The sequence below is a fragment of the Hemiscyllium ocellatum genome (genome assembly GCF_020745735.1).
Source record: "Hemiscyllium ocellatum isolate sHemOce1 chromosome 27 unlocalized genomic scaffold, sHemOce1.pat.X.cur. SUPER_27_unloc_35, whole genome shotgun sequence".
In the NCBI taxonomy this organism is placed as follows: Eukaryota; Metazoa; Chordata; class Chondrichthyes; order Orectolobiformes; family Hemiscylliidae; genus Hemiscyllium; species Hemiscyllium ocellatum.
In genome coordinates, this window is record NW_026867504.1 from 94,269 (window position 1) to 113,783 (window position 19,515).

Here is a 19,515-nt window from a genome sequence, read left to right on the forward strand (position 1 = left end):
TCCCCTTAAGGACCCGGAAAACACGATCAGAGACGTCACTTACCCTTGCACCTGGGAGGCAACATACCAATCGTGAGTCTCTCTCGCCCACACAAAACCACATATCTGTGCCCCAAACTATCGAGTCCCCAATAACTCTTGCTCTGCTCTTCTCCAACCTTCCCTTCTGAGCAACGGGATCAGGCTCCGTGCCAGAGGCTTGAACCCCATTGCTTACCCCTGGTAAGTGGTCCCCCCAACAAGTATCCAAAATGGTATACTTATTCTTGAGGGGAACGACCGCAGGGGGTCGCTGCACTGGCTGCTTTCGCCAAGTCCCCCTCACTGTCACCCATCTGTCTGCAATCTTTGGAGTTACTACTTCCCTAAAGCTCTGATCTATGACCACTCTGCCTCCCGAATGATTCTAAGTTCATCCAACTCCAGCTCCAGTTCTCGAACACGGTCTTGGAGGAGCTGGAGATGGGTGCACTTCCGGCAAGTGTAATTAGTAGGGACGACAAGCAATGCCACACCTCCCCTTCTTTTACCCCCACCTCTGACCCTACTAAAACATTTAAATACTGCAACCTGCAACAACCAATCCTGTCCGTGTTCTACCCATGTCTCCGTAATAGCCACAACATTGAAATCCCAGGTACCAACCCACGCTGCACGTTCACCTATCTTATTTCATATACTTCTCACATTGAAGTACATACACTTCAAGTCACATTCCTGTTTAGAGGCACCCTCCTTCGAGATTGATGGCATGTTCCTAACCTCCCTACACTCAAGGTCCTGCACCCTAAAGCTACAGTCTAGGTTCCCATGCCCCTGCAGAATTAGTTTAAAAGCCCCCCACCAAAGAGCACTAGCAAACGTCCCACCAAGGATACTGGTGTCCCTCAGGTTCAGGTGTAGACCATCCTGTTTATAGAGGTCCCACCTTCCCCAGAAAGAACCCCAGTTATCCAGATACCGGAATCCCTCCCTCCTGCACCATCCCTGTAGCCACGCATTTATCTGTTCTCTCTCACTATTCCTCAACTCGCGATCAAGTGGCATAGGTAACAAACCAGAGACAACAACTCTGTTTGTTCTAACTCTGCGCTTCCAACCTAACTCCCTGAAAGTATGCATAACATCCTCATCCCTCTTCCTACCTATGTCGTTGGTGCCAATGTGGACCATGACTTCGGGCTGCTCTCCGACCCCCTTAAGGACCCGGAAAACACGATCAGAGACATCACGTACCCTTGCACCTGGAGGCAACATACCAATCGTGAGTCTCTCTTGCCCCCACAAAACCACATATCTGTGCCCCAAACTATCGAGTCCCCAATAACTATTGCTCTGCTCTTTTCCAACCTTCCCTTCTGAGCATCGGGAACAGACACCTTGCCAGAGGCCTGAACCCCACTGCTTACCCCTGGTAAGTCGTCCCCCACTACAAGTATCCAAAATGATACACTTGTTCTTCAGGGGAACGACCGCAAGGGGTCGCTGCACGGGCTGCTATCGCCAAGTACCCCTCACTATCACCCATCTGTCTGCAATCTTTGGAGTTGCTACTTCCCTAAACCTCCGATCTATGACCCCCTCTGCCTCCCGAATGATTCTAATTTCATCCAACTCCAGCTCCCGTTCCCGAAGACGGTCTTGGAGGAGTTGGAGATGGGTGCACTTATGGCAAGTGTAATCAGCAGGGACGACCATGGCATCCCTCACCTCAAACATGTTACAAGAGGAACATTGCACTGTCTTCACTGCCATCCCTCTAAAAGTAACCTTTAAAGAAAACTAGGTCTGAAGAATAGAACAAGCAAAATGCAGCACTTACCTGCTTACCATAACGGATCTTATTATAAGTTTAGAGGAGGAGGGAGGGTGGGAGGGACTACCCCTGTAGTGCCTCGGGTTACTCTCCTGCTCCCATTTATAGGAAGAAAAACCTACCCAGGTTAGCTTGCGCTACACCAGCTTCCGGATCCACTCCGCGCTTTTTTCCAATAAAGGCGCGCAGGAGAGTCCCGGAGATGTGACTTGACTCTAAGTCTCCCCAATGTTATAGAGCTCGCATCGGGAGCAATGGACACAAAAAAATTACATTGATGGATGTACCGGTGAAAGTCTTCTTACTGCTGCAGCCCGCGTTCGATTAGCAGGCAGCAAGTCCATTTTCAGCCGAGCTACAACGCTGTCTCTATGTCTCCCTGGTGGTCTTGTGGTTAGGATTTGGCGCTCTCAGCGCCGCGGCCCGGGTTCGATTCCCGGTCCGGGAAGCAGTTTTCTGCAGGCTGTCCATTCTTCTGAAATTCGCTTTACAGTTATTTATTGATCTTCATCGTACCTGGGTGCTGCAGTGTAATGTAGCTCGTTGAAATCGCATCCTGATGCAGATTTGTTTGCATGTGTTGGGATGATTGCTTCTGCAGCTACAATACGAGTGAACAGTCTTCACTCTTTCTGCGGAGCAGGTCGGGGCTGCTTGGCAGTGTCTGTTTGTAGACGCGGTTACGTGTGTTTTACAGTTTAAATTTAATTTTTCTTGTGGCCCTTCATTCTACTTAAAGTTCAAGAGCCCTCAAACCGAAATTCCCCAGGTACTTTTGGGAGAATTTCTTCCAGGTGTTCGCTAAATATATCTCTGAGAACTTTGTAAAGTTTGAACATTGTGAGTGTTGACATTTTGTACTTTTGCGCGAAATCACAGTTCGAAAAAAACAGAATGGCGCAACTTAGACAGAGTTTATACTTGCAGGACGGCGATATGTCTGCGGGTGCATGATGGGAGCATCACCCAGAAGGGAAACCATCTCTCCTATTCACTCAATGTCGTCTTTAGCAGCTTTTCCGTATAACGGCGCACTGTTCAGCACCTCGCCTTTTCTTTTCTTTCCCAAAAAACTTTGACATAAATATTTCACATTGATACACTGGCCCAATGTGCACAATTGAGATGACACACTGGTGGAGGTCTGAGTGGTCTTCTGTTGTTCTCTGTACCCTATGTTGCGGAGGGCAATGCTTATCAAGGTTCACTCCGGTGTCAGAGAAAAGTTGCGAAACAAAACGGTTTAACTTTCTGCCTGTGGAGGGAGCCCGGTTTCTGGGTCCGGGACAAACAGCAGTAGGGAGACAGAATGAGAAGCAGCTGTTCGGGAAACTCTTTGCCGCTTGCAATTCTCAGAGCAATGTCAAATGTATTTCACACTGAGCAAGACTCAGCTGGTTAAAGAGGTGGAGCGGGGGTGCTTGTGTGCTCTCGGTGTGGCTCGTTGGTCTCGGGGTATGATTCTCGCTTTGGGTCTTCTACTACGTAGACTTGCGCGAAATCCCGGACGAGCCCGCGTTTCCTGACTTGTGCAAGAGTGCCCGGTTAACTTTCTCAAAAAGTACCTTCGCTAAAGTGCGGGCTTTTGACCGAAACGTCGATTTTACTGCTCCTCGGATGCTGCCTGAACTGCTGTGCTTTTCCAGCACCACTAATCCAGAATCTGGTTTCCAGCATCTGCAGTCATTGTTTTTACCGCTTGGAGTACAAGTTGGGCAGAAGGCAAGGAAGTGAAATGATGGAATATTGCGTTGACGTCAGTGGTGCCGTGTTTAAGGAATGTCAGCACTGAAGCAAGATTGGAAATTTGGGACAGCTCTCCTCGGAGAAGAGAAGTTTGAAATCTGGCCTGGTTGAAGCTTTCCAAGTCATGCAAAGTTTAGACAGAGAAAGTGATGTAGTCAAAATGCTCCCACGCCTGAAAGGATCGGCAACAATTCGGCAGAGTTTTAAAGTCATGAGGAAAAGAACTAAAAGTGACATTGGGAAGAACGCTTTCGTACAGGGAGTGGTTGCGTTCAGTAAATCCCTAACTGACACTGACAAAGAGACAGATTGAATAGACGCAAACGGGAATTCGGTGGTCATGTTTAAAGTAACACTGTGCAGAATTACATGGAGAAGGAAAGAGAATGATACGAATAGAGACCCACGTTTACTTACTGTGTCGAACCAGCAGAGCGAAGGTGGGCCGCATGGCCTCCGTCTGTGCTGTGACACATGCTGTGATTCAGAATGGAATCACAATTCGACCAACAGAATGTGGGAAGTTAGGAAAAAGTTTATATTTACACAGCTTCCATACATCTGCGCAACAGCATATGATAGGACAGCAGTGGAGATCTTTGACATCAGTCTCGAAGGGACCTGTGGAAAACTCTCGGCGTGTAGGAGCAGAGTGGCGTAGTGGTTGTGTGCTGGGCTCATAGCCCCGAGGTCAATGGGTTGAAGTCATCCTCCGCTGTAGTGCAATGTCTCCTTGAGCGGCTTCCTTTTGAACCGGGGCTGTGCTATATTCTATATCTTGCCTTTGCACCTACTGCCTGAGTGTCTGAATACCCTGTATCATACCGATACTCTCGGGGAACTCACACGATTCAAGTAACATGCTTTATGGAGGTCTGAGTGGTCTTCTCCTGTTCTTCGTCGGTTTCCTATGAACTGATTCGCAAAACCACTTCTTCTCAATGCCAATGAGCTGATAAAGTTGAACCGCATGCCTTGTACTTCCATCCATTCCCTGCATTAATCGCCACGCCAGGTCGGACGTGAATGACAAGACGATCAGTATGTTAGAAACCGTATCACCACTCAGATACAGTTCCTTCCTATGAGGACAGATATCACTGATTGCGAATCACCTCAGAGAGAGGCAAGTGGCAGAGAGTCGCCGTGGACTCGATGGGCTGAACGGCTTCTGTCTGCGCGAGGATGGTGCAACGTGTTTATGCCGTCCCACTGCCTGACTCTGGGACAGAGAGGCTGAGGGAGCAAAACTGGTTCATTTTTAACCGTCCCTTCCGTGTTGGACTGCCTGCAGTCCCTCAGCTCAGGGCCGTGGGGATGACTCTCAGTGAGTGAAGGTTTCACTCGGATTCTCTTCATCTGGGACACTTGAGGCTCAGATGCTAACTGCTGCGCGATCGCAGCAAAGAAAGCGGTGCCCACTTTGCAATAGACTTTCTGCATTTTGCTGCATGAAGACGAATTCTGAACATCAAGCAGGCTGTACAACAATGTACGCATATGAATTTACTTGAGGGAAGAGTGCTTGGTGTCCATTTCTCTCTGTCTCGCCAGCACAGCATCTTTCTATCTCTCCGATAATAGACCTTTGGAGGAAATACATATTCAAAGTTACTCACTTCCCACGCATTAGTGTAAGTGATTTCTCTCACCTCAAGTGATTGAGAGAGACAGCAGAAGAGCGAATGGACTCTTCCCTCACCCCAGAACAGCTTGCAAGTAGAAACAAAATGGTTTACTTATCCGCCAGTACAGAGAGTCCAGTTCCTGGGGATGAGACAAACATCAGCGCCCCGGGAACAGAATGACAAGTAGATGTTCTGGAAACGCTTTGCTGCTTGCAATTCTTGGAGCAATGTGGAATGTATTTCACGCTGAGCAAGTTTCAACTGGCTCTGAGTCTCCAGTGTACATTACCCCCTGAGTTTATATTTGCACATCGGTGATATGTCTGCACAACAGCACATGACACTGCAGCAGTGAAGATCGTTTGATTTCATTCTCGAACGTGCAAGACACACGCCAACTGAAAAGCTGAATACTTTTCACTGAGTACTCGGGAAAGCTGCCGTGCAATGCAGGAGAATGGCACAGCGGGTGCATGTTAGGATCACAACCCAGAAGGGAAACCATTTTCACTTCTTTACTCAATGTCGTCTTCAGCAGCTTTCCCCTATAACGACACTCTGCTCTCTCCTTTACCTTGTCATCTGCTTCCCAAAACTTCGTGTATCTGAGCTCAATGTGTCACATCGATACACAAGTCAAATTTACACAGTTATTCTGGCACGCTTGTGGAGCTCTGAGTCGTGTTGTCCAGTTTTCTGTCGGTGTGTTCGGATCTCAAGTGTTAAACCTCTTCTCTCAGATGGCAATGAACCGGTGAAGTTGAAATACATGACTTGCTGTTTTTGTCCATTTCCTGCGGTAAAGAAACCGACGCCCGTGTAATAAAAGACTCTCTGTAGGATTGCTGTGTCAAGACAAATTCTGAACACCAAGCAGGCTGCACAAAAATGCACTCATACCAATTTACCTGAGGGAAGGGTTTCCATTTCTCTCGGTCCCAACAACACAGCATCTTTCAGTCTCTCCGTTAACAGGAGCTTTGGAACAAGCTCAAAGTTGCCCATTTCCTACGCATTTCTGTAACTGACTTATCCTGCCTCAACAACTAGTGAGAGAGAGAGCAGAAGAGCGTGTGGGCTCCTTCTTCCACCAGGACAGCTTGCAAGGAGAAATAAAATGGTTCAATTATCCACCAGTGGAGAGAGCCCGGCGCCTGGGGACGGGACAAACAGCAGCGTCCTGGGAGCAGGGAGACAGATTGAGAAGCAGGTGTTCTTGAAACTCTTCCCTGCTTGCAATTCTGGGAGCAATGTACAATGTATTTCGTACTGAGCAAGTCTCAGCTGCTTCAGGAGGTAGCTGCACCCATGGCTGGTGGCTCGTTAGTCTGGGATATGATTCTAGCTTTGGGTCTTCTCGCGAATGCAGACGTGTGAGAGTTCCCGGATTCCAATCCCAGGCGAACCATCATTTCTTAAATTGACCAGAGCAAAAATACCCGATCAATTTTCTCAAAAAGCCGCTTTGTTAAATAAGATCGGACTGCCTGAATTAGGGACGGCGCGGAGCTGCCATTGCGGTGAAGACGGCGAAGGGAAACACTTGCTCAAAGTGAAAACAAGTAATCCAGGTTTTTCGCCCACGCAATCCGAGTCTGAATGAATCTTCCACCTCTATTACGCTCAATTCTGAGGGTGATACTTCAGGAAGCGGGGAAGTGAAGTGATTGCAGACAGCACTGAACAGGTTGAAGTGAATGGTGCCGTCCTGAGGAATGTCAGCAACGAAGGGAGATTGGAAAGTTTGGGGCAGCTCTCTTTGGAGAACAGAGGGCTGAAAGCTGGCCTGATTGAAGTTTTCCACGTCATGAGGGTTTTAGACAGAGGAAATAATGCAGTGAAAATGCTCCCAGGCCTGAAAAGATCGATAACAATTTGGCAGAGATTTAAAGTCATCAGGAAAATAAGCAAAAGTGACATTAGGAAGACCGTTTTCGCACAGGGAGTGGGGCCAGTAAGTCGCTGTCTGACAGTGACAAAGAGGCAGATTCAATGGACACAAAAGGGAATTCGGTGGGCATGTTCAATGTAACAATGTGCAGATTTACAGGGAGAAGGCGACAGAATGAGACACGTATTTACATATTGTGTTGAACCAGCAGAGCTAAGTTGGGCTGCATGGCCTCAGTCTGCGCTGTCACACATTTTGTGATTCTGAGTGAAATCGGAGTTAGACCAACAGAACGTGGAAAATTTGACAACGGATATATTCTGCCCAACAGGATACTCCATCACAGAAATGAAGATGTTTTGACATCATCCTCGAAGGTACATGACACAATGCAGATTCAAAACCGAGTATTCATTTGAATCACTGAGTAATTTGTTTACAGTTATTCAGTTGAGGTGAGTGGAGTTGCGCATTGGGAGCCATTCCAGTTGATCTGTCGAAGCCGTTTTCTCCTGTGTGATAGTCCCACCAGCACTCCAATTTGCTGTGCTTCCAGTCAGTAGATGCAGATTACTGTCCCATACTGATACACGGGCCACGATGACCCAACTGTGGTGACAAGCCTGTGAAGGTCTGAGTGCTCTTCCCCTGTTCTCTGTCGGCCTGCTATGATCCGAGTCATCAAACCTCTCTTCTCCGAGAGTAGGAATAAACTGGTGAAGGTGAAACACATCAGTTTCGGTGTGTTCCATGCGCAGGAGGCCCTGCTGTAATTCCCCACGCTGTTTCACACAGCAGCATCCTCTCGGTGAATTACACTTGGCAAAAAAAACCTATTAAACCAAATCAGTGTCCGCCACTGGATTTTACTGACACCGTTTATAAAATTCAGGCTCACCGTTAATGTGGAGAGGGGCCGTCAGACTCTGTAGTTTCCGCTCCTTCTGTTGAATAAAGATAATTTTAACAGTGTCCAGTGAGAGGAAAGGATTTGTTGGTGGTGGTAAACATTTCTATCTGAACTCGCTGTCACTCTGCGATGACAGAATGAGCTGGGACCTCCTGATAGATTGAAACACACAACTGGTAATCTCTAGATTATGTTGTAAAAATATCGGTATAATGTTATTCACACCGCGCTGTCACCAACTGAACGAAGCGGCTGTGTGTTTAAATCGCGGGATGAACAGCTCGTGTTTTCATTCTCACATTGGGGGGAGCTGAGCATTTACCCAAACACTGGGCACACCAACTCCCTGACACAGCGTTCACAAGTCATAACTGTCAGCAAAGCTTCATGTATGATCGAAAGTTTCCGCAACGAAGGTTTGGCTCAACAGATATCGGCAGTGAACGTAATCCTTCCTTGATTTGAAATGTAGGAAGAAGACTTTTAGGGAGCCTGACACGATTTGAACACGCAATCTACTGACCTACAGTCAGACGCGCTACAGTTGCGCCACAAGCTGACAGGGCATTAGTGTCGTCTTTTCATGCTTAAGGGAATTGATCGCACTACAAGGATTTTACGTTATGAGTAACAACGGAGATCAACAGTTCATGTCTGTTCTGTTTCTTCCCCCTCTCTTTCTGCAGAGGGTGGGATCAGACTCTCCCCGGTGTCTCCACAATGAATGTCCCAGGCATTATTAAGGAAAAGTAAAAGTGATAGACGACAATTGTAATTCTAGGCGGGGCAGGCTGAATTATGAATTCACTAATAGCCTCCCCTAAGCGATGCCGCAGTCCCCGCTCTCGCCTGTCTCTGTGGCGCAAGTGATCAGCGCGTTTGGCTGTTAATCAAAAGGTTGGTGTCTCGAACCCCCCTAGGGGCGCTTAGTACGCTGCTCTTCGCGGCTGTGTGCACTTTAATGGGCTCAGACGAATGTTATCCAAACGGAAACCTCCTCCACAAAGGGGTTTTTGAATTGTATTATTGTCTAACGAAAGGGACTGCGGATGCTGAGAACCCGAGACAAAAACAAGAGAAACTCGGCAGGTTTGACAGCACCTGTTGGAGAAAACGGAATTCTGAAATGCTGAGTCTGATTCTCGTTCCATAGATGTTGCCTGACCTTCTCCGTTCCTCCTGAAATTTCTAGATTTGTTTTTAACTGAAAGTTCATTTCATCTTTTGCGATGAAACACCTCGACTCGCAGTGTGCAGATATTTAACCCTTTCCAATCACTGAAGTGAATGGATTCAAACAAACTCTGCGATGATTCACTGTTTCAGACAGATCTGGGAAGTGAAGCTGTCAGTGTAGTTCTGTATTCGTGGGCCGAGTGGTTAATGCGATGGACTTGAAACCCATTGCGGTTTCCCCACGCAGGTGTGACCCCTGCCGACTACAAAATGAGAAATGTCGTCGAAAAGAAAGGGAGCTTGCTCCCTGGCTTCTTCTTTAAGATTCAAGTCAGTGGAGGGGGAAAAATATTTCACTCACATTGGGACTGGTGGGAATCTGCAACCCACTGCCTGTTCGGGTGGAACAAGCAGATACCCGCAGAGCTTCTTTTGAGGCTATGAGCCAAGTGTCTGCAAATGAGACTTGAACAGTGAGGGACATGAAATCGTGATCGAAATGAAGCAGGCACCTGAGGACAAGGGTGTTTCCTTTGCCAGTGAAAGATACTGCTTCACAAAGTTGGTTCTGTGGAAGGGAAGCAGTGACGGTGATTATCTTTGGTTGTTGACCTTGTGAATGTTCCCATTGCTGCGCATGTCCGTGTTAACGTCAGAACTCTGCAGCATGGTGGCGTTAAATACGCACAGGGCCCGGGCGCAATGGATGACGCATCTGTCTCCACCTACCTGTTTGAAATGCAGCTCACAGCTTCTTCACACAGCTTCTTTCTCATTGTCCTGAAGCCGGCATACGGTTTGAATTCCCGATCTGCGGGAATGAGAATCTTTTCACTGTCTCGCGTCAATAAATGTCACTCGGAACATCGAAGTCACGTCACAGCGGAAGCTGAGATAGCCTCACACGCTGCTCACGGGCACATTTTACTTTCGGGTAAAAAATGAGGTCTGCAGATGCTGGAGATCACAGCTGAAAATGTGTTGCTGGTTAAAGCACAGCAGGTTAGGCTGCATCCAAGGAAAAGGAAATTCGACGTTTCGGGCATATGCCCTTCATCAGGAAAGGGCACCTGCTGTGCTTTAACCAGCAACACACTTTCAGCACATTTTACTTTCCCCAACTCACCGCCCCAACCACTGCGGCTCCTGGGAGTGGAAAGGAAACAATCACCAAAACCCAGTCTTAGTTTTGTGAATCTTCAGAAAATAAGCAAACCTTCATCCCTTCGGATTTTCTATCCTGGGCTGACAGGGATGGGTTTTGTCACTCTTTTGTCGGATATTGCAAGTGGTTGTTTTGCAGAAAAGCACCACAATGCAATCTGATTAATCAGGACCTGGATATTTTCGGTCTTTGAATGTAAGTGTTGTGCTCCAGAACTTTGTTGTTCACAGTTTATAATACTTTTCTCCCCAGTCCCCTGTATCACTTGTCGAAAATGCTTAATTTACGTCTTGTAATCCTTTCACTGTCTGCTAATGAGGATAGCATTTCCGTCTTTTACCTAAGTTATGTTGACCTTGCATACCTCAAGCCTCAAGCTAATTTCACGAGAAACCTTCTCCAGTTCAAAAGTTAATAATGGCTCTGTTTCTCGTCACGTATCCAATTTCAGATCGATATTGTTAATGTTCCTTTTATTCCTTCAGATCTAGGTTTCGCTCACAGGGTAAGAACAGACCTGTCACCAAATACATTTACCAATGTACCTTCATCCTTTCGATTGTAGTAGCATCATGAACACTTCCCATCAAAATAACTCGAGAGACTTTCATCACAATTTTCTGTGAACAGTTCTACATCAGCTTTGCTGAATGAACCCCAAATTTCTTGATGTGGCTCCTTATTTTCGGCCCAGATTATTAATCTCCCTACGCACGGAAATGGATCCTTCCCACCCGCTCTGTCCCTCATAATGTGTGTAGTTCAATTCGATCTCCCATCAGCCTCTTCTGTCCTGATCAAATCCAGGGGAACAGGAAACGTTGGGACTATGGCGCAGACAGGACAAGTCCAGTACTCACCTTTCCTGTTCGAGCAATTCCATGAGAAATTTCAGACCACAACTTTGGACGTGTAGTTGTGGCTGAACACTTAAAGAGCTGGAGTAGAGATCCTTTGGGGTTCCCCCATCCCCGCCTCCCCCCGCCCATGGTGGTAACCTGCTGACTATGCTTTCTTCGCTGGCGATTTTAAATGACTTCCTGTTGGTTGCATTATCGCTCAAACTTCACAAAACCCGTCTCAATAAAGTCACGTTTTCTCATGTCTGGGAATTGATTGCCATGCAGGAAACTCGAGTTCTGAACAAACAAGGTACCAGACTCAAAACGTCAGCTCTGTTTACCTTTCCACGGATGCTGCTCGACCTGTTGGCTTTCTGCAGTATTCTCTGTGTTTATTAGACACAAGTGCTGCTTTTCATTCAAGAACTTCAATTCCTGTCCTCTGGTAACTGACTCTGGTCAGTGGCAATTGGTTCTTCTGATCATTAATCTGCCCATTCCCACCGCTTCTTCTCCCATCATTACCAACAGCCCCAGGAAATCTCCAGTTAACTTTCTTTGCTCCAAAGCGAACATACCCAACCTTGGGAATGTCTCCCCAGAATAGAAATTTCTCATCCCTGGACAAGAAGCACGGCGTACACTTGGGAAGAGATTTTGGCAACATATTGTCAGTTTCCCCACGCAGGATTTTTTGCAGAAAAGCACCACAATGCAATTTGATTAATCAGGACCTGGATGTTTTTGGTGTTTGAATGTAAGTGTTGTACTCCAGAACTTTGTTGTTCACAGTTTATAATACTTTTCTTCCCAGTCCCCTGTATCACTTGTCGAAAATGCTTGTAATACTTTCCTGGCTGTTAACCGGAAGGTTGGTGGTTCGAACCCATCCAGGAGCGCTTTATTTGCTGCTCTTCCTCGGCTTTGACAATGTGTGCTTTCAATGGGGTCAGGAAAATGTTCCCCGAACATCTACATTCTGCCTGCAAAAAAGACCCTGAGCTTCCAGTTGCCTGCCAATTCCACACCCCACCCTGTTCCCTGACCAACATCTCTGTCTCAGGTTTGCTGTATTGTCCCAGCGAAGCTCAGCACCAGCAGAACGAAGAGCACCGAATATTCTACTTGGGGACCATACATCCCTCCGGTCCCAATATCGAATTCAATAATTCTAGGGCCTGAAGTCCATTGTATCCTCGTCTCTACCACACACACCAAGCCTTGTTATCACATAGTCTGTCATTACACACTACCTATTCTTAGCCACGAACAGTCTCTATTAACAGTTATTCACCCTCCCACGAGGATCGTTATCAACTCCCTTTCCTGTCCAACAGTTCTTCCCTCGCTTTGGGCTCTGTCCTGATCTATCATTTACTGCATCCGCCTTCCTCCCACAATATCTCCTGCATATAAACCAACGTTTTCCCAATCACCATCAGTTCTATGGAAGGGTCACCGGCAACTATTGTTTGTTTTTTGTTTCTGATATACAGCGTCCGCAGTTCTTTCAGCTTTTTATTGAGGTAGAGTTGGAAATTGTTTTGAGAAACAGAAGGAGAGGTGGAGAGACACAACAGACATGAACTGTTGATCTCAGTTGTTTCTCATAACGTAAAATCATTGTAGTGCGGTCACTTCCCTTAAGCATGAATAGAGGCTCCAGTCTCCCCGTGAGCTTGTGGCGCAACGGCAGCGCGTCTGACTCCAGATCAGAAGGTTGCGTGTTCAAATCACGTCAGGCTCATGGAAATCAGTTCCTTATATTTCCAATCAAGAAAGGATTGCGTTCACTCCGGCTATCTGTTAAGCCCAGTCTTCTTTCCGGGAACTTTCAATAATACGTGAAGCTTTGCTGTCAGTTTGATTTGTAAGCACTGTGCCAGGGAGGTGGTGTGCCCAGTGTTTGGGTAAATGCTCAGCTCCCCCAGTTCATCGCTGGATTTAAACACAGCCGTCTATCTCTGGGCAGCCACTTCTTTCAGTTGGTGACAGTGCAGTGTGAATAACATAATACCGATAAGTTTATTACATAATCCAGAGACACCTAGCTTTGTGTTTCAATCTATCAGGAGAATGACAGCAGTTCAGATAGAAATGTTTCCCACCAACAACAAATTATTTCCTCTCACTGGACACAGTTAAAATTATCGAGGAGAAAGTGAGGTCCGCAGATGCTGGCGATCAGAGCTGAAAATGTGTTGCTGGAAAAACGCAGCAGCTCAGGCAGCATCCAAGGAACAGGAAATTCGACGTTTCGGGCATAAGCCTATCATCAGGAATTCGGGTCTACGGGCTATCCGTTCTTCTTAAATGCGCTGTACAGTTGTTTATTGATCTTCGCCGTTGCTGGGCGCTGCAGTGTGAAATAGCTCGTTGAAATAGCATCCTGATGCAGATTTGTTTGTATGTGTTGGGATGATTGCTTCTGCAGCTTAAGTACTTGGTTTGCGTGTGTCGTTTCCTGGAGACGCTGTTTTCAATTTACCATTGACTGTTCGCTCTACTGTGACATCTAGAACAACAACACTTTTTGTTGTTCTCTTTTGTGAATTTTATGCCAGTAAGAAGATTGTTGATGGTGTTGTAGGTTTCCTCTAGTTGTTCCATTATCTCTGCATTATTGCTTCTGTTAGGAATCCTGATATTGGTGGTTTCATGGGTGCTCCGTTGATTTGTTTGTTAGTCTTGTTACTGAATAGGAAGTGGGAGGTAAGGCACAGCTCCATGAACTTGACAGTGTTATCTTTGCTGATGACGTTGGTGCTGTTTGGTGTTTGTGTCTTTGGTTCTTCAAGTAGTGTCTTCAGTTTTTTTTGGTCACGTTGATGTTAATGGATGTGAACAGGGCTGTATGTCAAAGGACAGTATTATTCCATCCTCTTTTATCTTGTTGTCTTTGGTGTTCAGGAATTCTTGGATGGAGTAACTGGAGTGGCGTGAGTCTTCGACTTGGTGTTTTAGTCTTCAGTGGAGGTCTTTGACTAGTCTGTATATTGGTGTTCCAAGTGGTGAGACTGTGGCCTGAGGGGGGCTCCTGGTTTGAAGAGGAGGAGAACAGCAACAAAGTGCCATTCCTAGATGTCACAGTAGAGCGAACAGTCAATGGGGAACTTCAAACTAGCGTCGACAGAAAAACAACACACGTAAACCAAATACTTAACCGCAGAAGCAATCATCCCAACACCCACAAACGAGTGAACAATCCTCACTCTCTCCGCGGAGCAGGTAAGGGCTGTTTGGCACTGTCTGTTTGTAGACGCGGTTACGTTTGTTTCACGGTTTAAATTTAATTTTTTTTCAAAAAAAGTGCGGAGCGGACCCGGAAGCTGGTGTAGCGCAAACTTACCTGGGTAGTTTTTTTTCCAATAAAGGCGCGCAGGAGAGAATGTATGGAGGTAAACTTCATTCCAGTGACAATAACATGGAACAAACTGCCTACAAAGATGCTGGAAATGGAGCTGAATCAAGGATATGAAAATGAAATGTTAAGGCTGCTTGAGAAAAGAAAGGCAGAAAAATTGCTGAATGACTTCCTGCTGGCCTACTAAATAAAAAAAATGACAAAAAAGGACGTAACTGCATTACTACATTAGTAGGTGAATAATAATTACAAAGAAACTTTTACAACAGCCAACAATATCAGATATACATCATATAGAACAAAGAACAAAGAAGTTTTACAGCCCAGGAACAGGCCCTTCAAGCCTGAGCCGATCCAAATGTACTGTCTAAACCTGTTGTTCAATTCCTAAGTATTTGTATCCCTCTACTCCCACCCATTCATGCATTTATCCAGACGCATCTTAAATAAATCTACCGTGCCTGCCTCTACCACCTCTGCTGGCAATGCGTTCCAAACGCCCAGCACCCTCTGTGTGAAGTAAAACTTGTTTTCGCTTTGAATAAGTGTTGCCCTTGTCGCGTTCATTGTAATGGTAGCTCTGCTCCATCCCTGACTCAGGAAGTCGGATCTCGTTGAACGAAGCTGCATTTTGAGAGAATTGATTGGCCGTTTTCGCACGAGATAATGTAAGAAGCAAGGGCTCGTCCGGGATTTGAACCCGGGATCTCTCGCACGTCCACGCAGCAGGAGGCCCGAAGCGAGAATCATACCCCTAGACCAACGAGCCACATACCCCAGTGGCCCTGCCATTTTTTAGCACGTGCCAATCCCTTTAATGCTGCTCAGATCCATGATAATCTATCCTTTTAGTTGTGAACATGAGTAAAGAAGCAATCCTTTTCGAGAGTGCAAACTGTACACGTGCCAAACTAAGTGAATACACAAGGAAAATAGCTTTAAGAGAGATAGAAAGTATTTGAGCACCTTTGGAGTGTCTGCCCCCTCCCTGGATTCACTCCAGTTGCTACAAGTGAACATTGTTTCACCCACCCGGACCTCCCCTCCCCCCTCGCTGCTGGAGGATGGTATATGGAAAGCGGGAGACATTGCTTTGCTCCCAGATATTGCCCAGAGGGAGGACGTTTCACTCTGAAACTGACGGGGCTGCATCCGCATTGTGACGTCAACAATGGAGGCGGGCCGGACAGCTGCCCTGCAGTTGAGGCACGTGTGGAGGGGAGGACACTTTGCAAATCCCACTCTCCTCCAAGTCAATGCGATTTGAGTTCAAGCAAAGCAAGGGATTTAAATTTATTTTAGAAAACCTCATTTGTGCCGTGGGAAAACTCCTGCCGCGGGAAATGCAGTGTTACAGATTCATAGTAACAGAAGCAGGAGGAGACCATTTGGTCAAGCCTGCTTCGTCATTCATTAAGATCACAGCTCCACCAACCTGCATTATCCCGACTATCTTTAATTCCCCTACCACGCAAATACCCATCCAACTGTGTCTTCAATATACTTCATGAAGCTGTCTCAACTGCTCTCTTGGGCAGATAATCCCATGGAGTCTCACAGAGTGACACAGATGTACAGCACGGAAACAGACCCTTTAGTCCAACTCGTCCATGCAGCCCAGATATCCTAACCTAATCCAGTCCCATTTGCCAGCACTTGGCCCAAATCCCCATAAAACCTTCCTATTCATCTGCACAACCAGACGCATTTTAAATGCTGTAATTATACCAGCCTCCATCACTTTCTCCAGCAGCTCATGCTGTACATGCATCACCTCTGCGTGAAAAGGTTGCCCCTGATGTCCCTTCTATATCTTTCCCCTCCCCTCCCTAAACCTATGCCCTCTAGTCCTGGACTCCCCCATCCCAGGTAAAAGAACTTGTCTATTTGCCCTATCCATATCCCTCATGGTTTTATAAACCTCTATACGGTCACCCCTTAGCCTCTGACGCTCCAGAGAAAACAGTCTATTCAACCTCGCCCTACAGCTCAACCCTCCAACACTGGCAACATCCTTGTAAATCTTTTCTGCACCTTTTCTAGTTTCGCAACATCTTTCCAATAGGAAGCAGACCAAAATTACATGCAATATTCCAAACGTGGCCTGACCAATGTTCTGTACAGTGGCAACATGAGCTCCCAACATCTATCCTCGATGCTCTGACCAACAAAGGAAAGCACACCAAAAGCCTTCTTTACTATCCAATCTACCTGCGTTTCTACGTTTAAGGAACTATCAACCTGAACTCCAAGGTCTCTTTGTTCAGCAACACTTCCAAGGAACGTACCATTAAGTGTAAAAGTCCTGCTCTGATTTGTTTTTCCAAAATGCAGCACCTCATATTTATCTATATTAACCTCCAAAAGCCACTTCTCAGCCCATTGGCCCATGATCAAGGTCCCGTTGCAATCTGAGGTAACCTTCTTTGCTGTCCACTCCACCTCCAATTTTGGTGTCATCTATAAACGTACTAACTATCCCTCCTCCGTTTACATACAAATCATTTATATAAATGACAAAAAGTAGGGGACCCAGCATCAATCCTTCTGACACACCATTGGTCAAAGGCCTTCAGTCTGAAAAGCAACCCTCCATCACCACCCTCTGACTTCTGCCTTCGAGCCAGTTTTGTATCCAAATGGCTAGTTGTCCCTGCATTCCATGAATTCCTGAAGAAGGGCTCATGCCTGAAACATCGATTCTCCTGCTCCTTGGATCCTGCCTGACCTGCTGCGCTTTTCCAGCAACACATTTTCAGCTTCCATGAGATTAAACCTTGCTCACCAGTCTCCCATGAGGACCCTTGATGAACGCCTTCCTGAAGTCCATATAGATCACGTCTATTGCTCTGCCCTTATCAGTCCACTTTGTTACTTCAAAAAACTCAATCATGTTAGTGAGACATGATTTCCCGAGCTTAAAGCCATGCTGACTATGCCTAGTCAATTCTTGCCTTTCCAAATACATGTAAATCCTATCTCTCAGGATTCTCTCCAACAACTTGCCCATCACGGATGCTAGGCTCACCGGTCTATAGTTCCCTGGCTTTTCCTTGCCACCTTTCTTAAATACTGGCACCACAGTAGCCACTCTCCAGCCTTCGGACACCTCACCTGTGACTATGGATGATACAAATATCTCAGTGAGAGGCCCAGCAATCACTTCCCTAGTTTCCCACAGAGTTCTAGGGTACTCCTGATCAGGTCCTTGGGATTTATCCACTTTTATGCATTTCATGATATCCAGCAATTTCTCATCTGTAATATGGACATGTTTTCAACATGTCAGCATCTACTTTCTCACATTCTATATCTTCCATGCCCTTCTCCACAGTAAACACTGATGCACAATATCCGTTCAGTATTCCCCCCCCCCCCACCCATCTACTGCAGCTCCACACAAAGGCCGCCTTCCTGATCTTTCAGGTGCCCTATTATCTCCCTTTTATCCTTTTGTCCTTAATGTATTTATAAAAACCCTTTGGATTATCCTTAACTCTATTTGCCAAAGCTATCTCATGCCCCCTTTTTGCCCTCATGATTTCCCTCTCAAGTATGCTTGTACTGCCTTCATACTCTCAGGATTCACTCGATCTCTCTGTCTATACCTGACATATGCTTCCTTGTTTTTCTTAACCAAAATCTCATTTTTTTCTAGTCATCCAGCATTCCCTACATTTTCCAGCCTTTCCTTTCACCCTAACTGAAGTATACTTGTCTGGACTCTTGTTATCTCATATCTGAAGGCTTCCCATTTTCCAGCAACCTGCGAACATCTGCCCCCAATCAGTTTTTGTAAGATCTTGCTTAATACCTGAATCTTCCTCCAATTTAGAACTTCAACTTTTAGATCTGATATATTATTTTCAATCACGATTCTAATGTTAATAGAATTGGGGTTGCTGGCCTTAGGTTTTGCACCCTCTCCAGTAGGTACATCCACATTGTGAATTAGAAAATTTCCTTGTACACACTTAACATATTCCTCTTTTTGGCAGATAGGTAAATGGGCAGGAGTTATGCCTTGGGTCCACACTTCATTCATTCCCATCAACCCTACCCCCATTCTTACCCCAATAGTCCAACGCCACTTTCCTCTGCAACTGCCGAATGTGTGACGCCAGCCCATTTACCTGTTCCCTCCTCACTAGCCAAGCGCCCAAACTTACCTTCCAGGTGAAGTGGTACTTTACCTGCACTTCCCACAACCAGTCTACTGCATTTGCTGCTCACAATGTGGTCTCATCTATATTGGGGAACCGAAGCATAAACTGGGTGACTGCTGCACAGAACATCTCCGCTCTGCCCACAAAAAAGACCCTGAACTTCCAGTTGCCTGCCAATTCCACACCCCACCCTGTTCCCTGGCCAATATCTCTGTCTCAGGTTTGCTGTATTGTTCCAGTGAAACTCAGCACCAGCAGAACGAAGAGCACCGGATTTTCCACTTGGGGACCATACATCCCTCCGGTCCCAGTATCGAATTCAATAATTCTAGGGCCTGAACTCCATGGTATCCTCATCCCTCCCATACACACCAAGCCTTGTTATCACATCGTCTGTCATTCCACACTACTTAGCCACGAACAGTCTCCATTAACAGTTATTCACCCTCCCACGCAGATCGTTATCAACTCCTTTATCTGTCCAACAGTTCTTCCTTCGCTCTGGGCTCTGTCCTGATCTCCGCCTTCCTCTCACCATATCTCCTGCATATAAACCGACATTTTCCCAATCACCATCAGTTCTGTGGAAGGGTCACCGGCAACTCCTGTTTTTTTTGTTTCTGATATACAGCATCCGCAATTCTTTCAGATTTTTATTGAGAGAGAGTTGGAAATTGTTTCGGGAGATAGAAAGAGAGGGGGGAGGAACAGAACAGACATGAACTGTTGATCTCCGTTGCTACTCAAAACGTAAAATCATTGAAGTGCGATCATTTCCTTTAATCATGAATAGAGACCTCCGGCCATCCGC

The 19,515-nt window shown here is 46.3% G+C and overlaps 2 non-coding genes across 2 annotated transcripts; one reads left to right on the plus strand and one right to left on the minus strand.

Moving 5' to 3' along the window:
- Positions 1 to 12,849: 12,849 nt before the first annotated feature.
- Positions 12,850 to 12,921, plus strand: trnaw-cca (transfer RNA tryptophan (anticodon CCA)). Its single transcript has one exon. It is a non-coding gene; the product is annotated as a tRNA-Trp (tRNA).
- A 2,296-nt stretch (positions 12,922 to 15,217) lies between these two features.
- trnap-cgg (transfer RNA proline (anticodon CGG)) lies at positions 15,218 to 15,307 on the minus strand. Its single transcript is given in 2 exon segments — positions 15,218 to 15,253; positions 15,272 to 15,307. It is a non-coding gene; the product is annotated as a tRNA-Pro (tRNA).
- Positions 15,308 to 19,515: the final 4,208 nt, after the last annotated feature.